Source organism: Pleurodeles waltl, chromosome 6 (assembly GCF_031143425.1).
Source record: "Pleurodeles waltl isolate 20211129_DDA chromosome 6, aPleWal1.hap1.20221129, whole genome shotgun sequence".
NCBI lineage: Eukaryota > Metazoa > Chordata > Amphibia > Caudata > Salamandridae > Pleurodeles > Pleurodeles waltl.
The window spans coordinates 83,462,197-83,469,249 of record NC_090445.1 but is presented as its reverse complement, the minus strand read 5'-3'; the positions used below and the strand labels follow the sequence as shown (position 1 = coordinate 83,469,249).

At 46.8% G+C, this 7,053-nt stretch overlaps 1 non-coding gene across 1 annotated transcript; it reads right to left on the bottom strand.

Annotated features, from left to right (window-relative positions):
- Window positions 1-260: 260 nt before the first annotated feature.
- Window positions 261-333, bottom strand: TRNAK-CUU (transfer RNA lysine (anticodon CUU)). The gene has a single exon. It is a non-coding gene; the product is annotated as a tRNA-Lys (tRNA).
- Between the last annotated feature and the right edge of the window lie 6,720 nt (window positions 334-7,053).

Sequence of the window (7,053 nt, the reverse complement as noted above, 5' to 3'; positions counted from 1 at the left end):
AGGACGGACCGGAGCGGACTCCGAGCTCGCTGTAAGCACGGGCGGCTCAGGCTAGGAAAGGGCGCAGGAAATGCTCGGCCTAGGACCTCTCCCAGCGGCGCCTCCCAGGGCGGGAAGTGCTGCGTTGTGTGGAGTCCTGTGGGAATCGTGAGGCAAACTGCAGGATATGTGTGTGTGTAGTTTTAAGCCTCAGCGAAATATCTGAATAAGGTGAGAGTTAATGTTAAACCCGAAAATGGAGATGCCTTTAAAAAGCATCATGCCCAACGTGGGGCTCGAACCCACGACCCTGAAATTAAGAGTCTCATGCTCTACCAACTGAGCTAGCCAGGCTGCTGTGCCTATGCTATTTCACACACCCTCTGTGTGTTCTTTGTGAGGAAGTAGTTTGTGGTTATCCCAGGAGGCCCCTTTGTTTCATTTTCTCTGCTGCTGACTCGACACAGGCACCTTTCTCTTTCGCCATCTCTCGCTCTACCCCAGTCTTATGTCCCCATCAGTCTCCCTGGAGCTCACTCTGGTACATACATGCATCTGTCCTCTCAACCTGTCTCTGGGCACATACTTAAATGTCCAGTAGAGAACAATGTGAACTCTCCCTGTATCGCGAGGTGGCAGTCAGCCTCTAGAGCAATGTTCCGGAGGCTGCCGGAATGGCCGAGCGGAGTAAGGCGACACATTCAAAAACAGTATCTTGCCCAGTCCTGTGATCAAATCCTGCTGCCGAAATAAAGTAGTTTTCATACCTACTTTAATCATAACACCAGCGGGGAAGAGACCTTAAAGTCGTCTTTTTGAAAGGATGGGGGGGAGGGGGGGGGGGGACAGGACGGACCGGAGCGGACTCCGAGATCGCTGTAAGCACGGGCGGCTCAGGTTAGGAAAGGGAGCAGGAAAGGCTCGGCCTAGGACCGTTCCCAGCGGCGCCTCCCAGTGTGGGAAGTGCTGCTTTGTGTGGAGTCCTGAGGGAATCGTGAGGCAAACTGCAGGATGTGTGTGTGTGTAGTTTTAAGCCTCAGCGAAATATCTGAAAAAGGTGAGAGTTAATGTTAAACCCGAAAATGGAGAAGCCTTTAAAAAGCATCACGCCCAACATGGGTCTCGAACCCACGACCCTGAGATTAAGAGTCTAATGCTTTACCGACTGAGCAAGCCGGGCTGCTATGCTTATGTCATTTCACACACCCTCTGTGTGTTCTTTGTGAGGAAGTAGTGTGTGGTTATCCCAGGAGGCCCCTTTGTTTCATTTTCTCTGCTGCTGACTCGACACAGGCACCTTTCTCTTTCGCCATCTCTCGCTCTATCCCAGTCTTATGTCCCCATCAGTCTCCCTGGAGCTCACTCTGGTACATACATGCATCTGTCCTCTCAACCTGTCTCTGGGCACATACTTAAATGTCCAGTAGAGAACAGTGTGAACTCTCCCTGTTTCGCGAGGTGGCAGTCAGCCTCCAGAGCCGTGTTCCGAAGCCTGCCGGAATGGCCGAGCGGTGTAAGGTGCCACATTCAAGAGCAGTATCTTCCCCAGTCCCGTGATCAAATCCTGCTGCCGAGATAAAGTAGTTTTCATACCTACTTTAATCATAACACCAGTGGGGATGAGACCTTAAACTCCTCTTTTTGAAAGGATGGGGGAGGACAGGACGGACCGGAGAGGACTCCGAGCTCGCTGTAAGCACGGGCGGCTCAGGCTAGGAAAGGGGGCAGGAAAGGCTCGGCCTAGGACCGCTCCCAGCGGCGCCTCTCAGGGCGGGAAATGCTGCGTTGTGTGGAGTCCTGTGGGAATCGTGAGGCAAACTGCAGGATGTGTGTGTGTGTAGTTTTAAGCCTCAGCAAAATATCTGAAAAAGGTGAGAGTTAATGTTAAACCCGAAAATGGATAAGCCTTTAAAAAGCATCACGCCCAACATGGGGCTCAAACCAACGACCCTGAGATTAAGAGTCTCATGCTCTACCGACTGAGCTAGCCGGGCTACTGTGCCTATGTTATTTCACACATCCTCTGTGTGTTCTTTGTGAGGAAGTAGTGTGTGGTTATCCCAGGAGGCCCCTTTGTTTCATTTTCTCTGCTGCTGACTCGACACAGACACCTTGCTCTTTCTCCATCTCTCGCTCTACCCCAGTCTTATGTCCCCATCAGTCTCCCTGGAGCTCACTCTGGTACATACATGCATCTGTCCTCTCAACCTGTCTCTGGGCACATACTTAAATGTCCAGTAGAGAACAATGTGAACTCTCCCTGTATCGCGAGGTGGCAGTCAGCCTCTAGAGCAATGTTCCGGAGGCTGCCGGAATGGCCGAGCGGAGTAAGGCGACACATTCAAAAACAGTATCTTGCCCAGTCCTGTGATCAAATCCTGCTGCCGAAATAAAGTAGTTTTCATACCTACTTTAATCATAACACCAGCGGGGAAGAGACCTTAAAGTCGTCTTTTTGAAAGGATGGGGGGGAGGGGGGGGGGGGACAGGACGGACCGGAGCGGACTCCGAGATCGCTGTAAGCACGGGCGGCTCAGGTTAGGAAAGGGAGCAGGAAAGGCTCGGCCTAGGACCGTTCCCAGCGGCGCCTCCCAGTGTGGGAAGTGCTGCTTTGTGTGGAGTCCTGAGGGAATCGTGAGGCAAACTGCAGGATGTGTGTGTGTGTAGTTTTAAGCCTCAGCGAAATATCTGAAAAAGGTGAGAGTTAATGTTAAACCCGAAAATGGAGAAGCCTTTAAAAAGCATCACGCCCAACATGGGTCTCGAACCCACGACCCTGAGATTAAGAGTCTAATTCTTTACCGACTGAGCAAGCCGGGCTGCTATGCTTATGTCATTTCACACACCCTCTGTGTGTTCTTTGTGAGGAAGTAGTGTGTGGTTATCCCAGGAGGCCCCTTTGTTTCATTTTCTCTGCTGCTGACTCGACACAGGCACCTTTCTCTTTCTCCATCTCTCGCTCTACCCCAGTCTTATGTCCCCGTCAGTCTCTCTGGAGCTCACTCTGGTACATACATGCATCTGTCCTCTCAATCTGTCTCTGGGCACATACTTGCAGTTGCTTTTGTCTCTTTGCCATTGTTCTGGGTACACTACACTCATCTGTCTCCCTGCATCCAGCCGCCTGTCTCTCTGGACCAGCTTCTGCTTACATACTTGCAGCTCTCTTTCTGCTTCCAGCAGGCTGTCTCTCTTTGGGCCAGGTTTCAGAAGCCCCCACTGCCACCTTGTGCCACATTTGCATGAGGTTTCAAGCAAATGTGGCGCTAAGGTTGCATTTTCACCCACGCCATATTTACAAAGTGGCACAATGCATGCATTCTGCCACTTTGTAACCCCTTGCGCCACATTATGCCTGCGCCAGGCATAATGTATGCAAGGGTGGTGTTCAGGCGCTAGTAGGCCCGAAAGAATGGCACAGTGAAATTTACCAGATTTCACTGCGCCACTTTTTCTCTCATTTTGCACAGCTGCTCAGAGCAGGCATTAAAATGACGCACCCTTTTAAATCAATGCGCCTCCTTGCACTTTGCTATACTAGCATCAAATATTTTGGCGCCAGTGTAGCAAAGCGCCACAATAGCGTCAAACATTTTGATGCTATTGTTCTAACTACCACCATGGTGTGCCTTATGGTAAATACGGCACAACTATGGCGTTGTAGGTGCCTCTAGGGTGGCACAGAAAAAGTGGCTCGTCAGAGCTAATGAGCTACTTTTTTATCAATCTGGGTTTTTGTGTGTCTTCACTTGAATGAAAAGATTCTGAAGCAGCCCGCCCTGTGTGCATTTCCACCAACCATTAATACCCACTCCAGTCTGTCAAACCCGGGCAGATAAATAGCTTTGGAGGCGGTTCATAGCGCAAATACGTGTCTGTGAAAACAAGACAAAGTTGTTTTTATGCCTCAGTTACATTTCCACCTTCCATTACATTCAGGGACACAGGCACAGACTCTGTCAGAGAGAGTGTGAAGAGCAGAGTGACCCCATAGCGCCTCACAGCCTTGGTACAGGGAGCTACAACAGCTGAAGAGAGTGAAGGATTAACTGGACAACACACAGAGTTCCACTGGCTTGCGAGGCCCGACAGCAACTGACTCAGAAGGGCAGACTGGCACAGTGGAAAGAGCACCAAGGCTGTGTAGAAGCATCACAGGTACAGAGTGGCACAGGGCAGACTGGTACACCACGGTAGTCAAGAAGCACCGCAGGTACAGACTGGCACAGGGCAGACTGGCACAATGCAAAGAGCTACATCAGGGTAGTCAAGAAGCATTGCATGTATAGACTGGTGTAATGGAAAGTGCTGCACACAGGATGTGTAGAAGTATTAAAGGGGTAGATTGGTGCAGGTCAGACTGGTGCAATGCAGAGAGGTACAGGACTGATGTTAAGTGTCAAGATACAGACTGGCACAGGGCAGACTGGTGCAATGCAGATAACTACAGCACTGATGTGAAGTATCATAGGAACCTGCAGGGTAGACTCGTACAATACAGACAGCCGCAGCACTGATATGAAGTATCACTGGCGCAGACTGATGCAGGGCAAACTGGCGACATGCAGAGAGCTACAATATAGATGTGAACTGTAGAATATCTGCCTTTTCTGCATAGTCACTACAATGGACCCTATATTTTTGCTGGTTTTAGAACTCTGTGCAGTTTACCCCTGCTATTAAGTAGTAAAGTGCCTGTGCTCCCCCTTTGAACATGGTTGAATTGGCATACTTGTTAATGGCATAGTTAACTTGCCAATAAGGTCCTGGTATATGGTACAAAGTGTACCAAAGACATGGGAGTTAAATGTCACTAGTGCTATGCAGCACATATTGTGACATCCACTACAGTGACAGTGCAAACCTGGCTTCAGGCTCATCATTATAGCCTGACTGTAGCATATGGAAGATGCCATTCAATCAGTCAAAATAAACCCTCTCAATAAGTAAAAACCTCCCTTTTAAATATTAACAACTCATCCCAATGTAGGTGTTGTAGTCCGCTAGAGAGGGAACATGGTATTTAACCATAGGGCATGTAGAACTTTAATGTTAACATGTCCTTACAGTGATTAGCACCCACAAGCTATTTTCCACTGTGGGATAACTAGCTGTCCTATTTAGTAAACCAGAGTACAGATTAAAATACTAATACTATATTTTGGGGATGGAACTAGTTACCAAAAAATGTAAACAACTATTTTAATAGTTAATAAAAATCCAATTCAATGGTGGGGTCGGATTTTTAATAGAAATTAAGGAAAAGTAACTTTTAGAAATCTATATTTTCCATGCCTGAAGTTCCTAGAGTCTAGTTTGCGTTGGCTCTGCAGCTTTTCACATCCAATAATTAGCCTTGAAAAGGTATGAAATGCTTCCCAGGAGCCGGTGCTGTAACAATACCTGAGGGGACCCTCTCGAAGGGAAGATAAGGTTGCTCCATCACCCCACCTTAGTCCTATTGCACTGGATGCATTGTTGCGCTATCCCCCTATACACTTTGCCTCACTGCACAGTGTCTAGGATATATTAGACCTTTTTGAAAACAGTTCCTCAAAGACAGTCAATCAATATAAGGATAACCCAAGATTCTACAAAAACCTTTTTATTTAAGTTAGTTTTGGATGATATAATCTGACTTCAAAACAACCTTACATTGCTACACTGATCTGGCTACGGAGAGAGGGAATGTAACCAAAGCTTCACCATCCTGAGATCTGCCTGGTTATACCTGTGTAGTGACTGGGTACAAACTGTACATTACATCAGGGATGGTATGAAAATGAGCAAAGCATTCATCACCCCGAGAGGAGGACAGTTTTACCCACACAGTGTTTAGAAATAGGCCACACATTTTCTCAGCATAGGCCTGTAAATATCCCCAATACTGATAACTGAAGAGTTTCACCTCTGTAATGGTTGGAAAAAAGTCTTATATTATCACACAATAAATCTGTAATAACAATTACCCACACCTTTGCTATATAATTATACCCAGCATCATCGGAAGGGAAGTTTCCAGGCTTTCTGACAATGAAAGTGAAAAAGAACAATGTCTCTAAATAACAGGAAAACAATGCCTGGTCATTATCTTTTTTGTTTTGGCCTGAGGAGTACAACCTCCATGACATTAGCATTGTTAATATAGGGAAATAAACATCCTAACTTTTAAATAAAGGTGTGGTTATTCATTACTGCGAGGTCATGGTGTGTCAATTACTGACTTTTAATGATTACTAATGTTATTGATTATTGTTGAAATTGACAAATTGGTTATTGATCAGTGTTGGTATTGTTTCTTTATGGTGGGAACATCTCAAGCGTTAGTCAAAAGGTTCATCGACCTACTCGCGTCCCCTTGTAAGTTTACTTATTACGGTCTGACGTGCTAACATCTGTTGTGTGACATTTAACCCCTGATGTCTTTGCAAGAATCCTCTATACTACATGGCCGGTGACAATATTACATATGTAATAGTTGTTTTGTCTTGTGTGCTGTATGTGTCTACTCTGAGGCGTTTAAATCTAGGTCTCTCTTCTAGAGCTCCATGAAGTATGTCTGACCCAGGATGCGTTGCCATCGGGCTCTCATGGCAGACGCCATTAGCGATGTCTTTACTGCAACATTTGATTTGTAATCGAAAATATCTCACTAGTGATGAACCTTCTGGGAACAGTCCCTTTAGATGTGGCTTAGGGGACAGTTTATACCGTAAGTGTGACATTCTTCTCAATTGTGAATGTGAGATAGAGAATCTGGCATTGCTGATAGCTGTTTCGGGAAGTATGCTCAAGATGTCTGTTGTGAAACATTTACATGCTGCAATCTCTGCTAAAAAGAGGCGATGCCTGTGGCATAAATGTCTGGTACAGCAGATGCCAACGGCTGTGCTCTTACTGTGACTTCAGTGCCAGATGCCTGTTCCAAGAGATCTGGGTTCCAGATGTCTGAGCTAGAATATCTCACCGGAGATGTCAGTGAAATGATATTAAATCATTGGTTTATGTTCATGAACGTCAATTCACCGAAATGCCGGGGGTAGCAGAAGTGACATCACATGACCTTTGAACTCC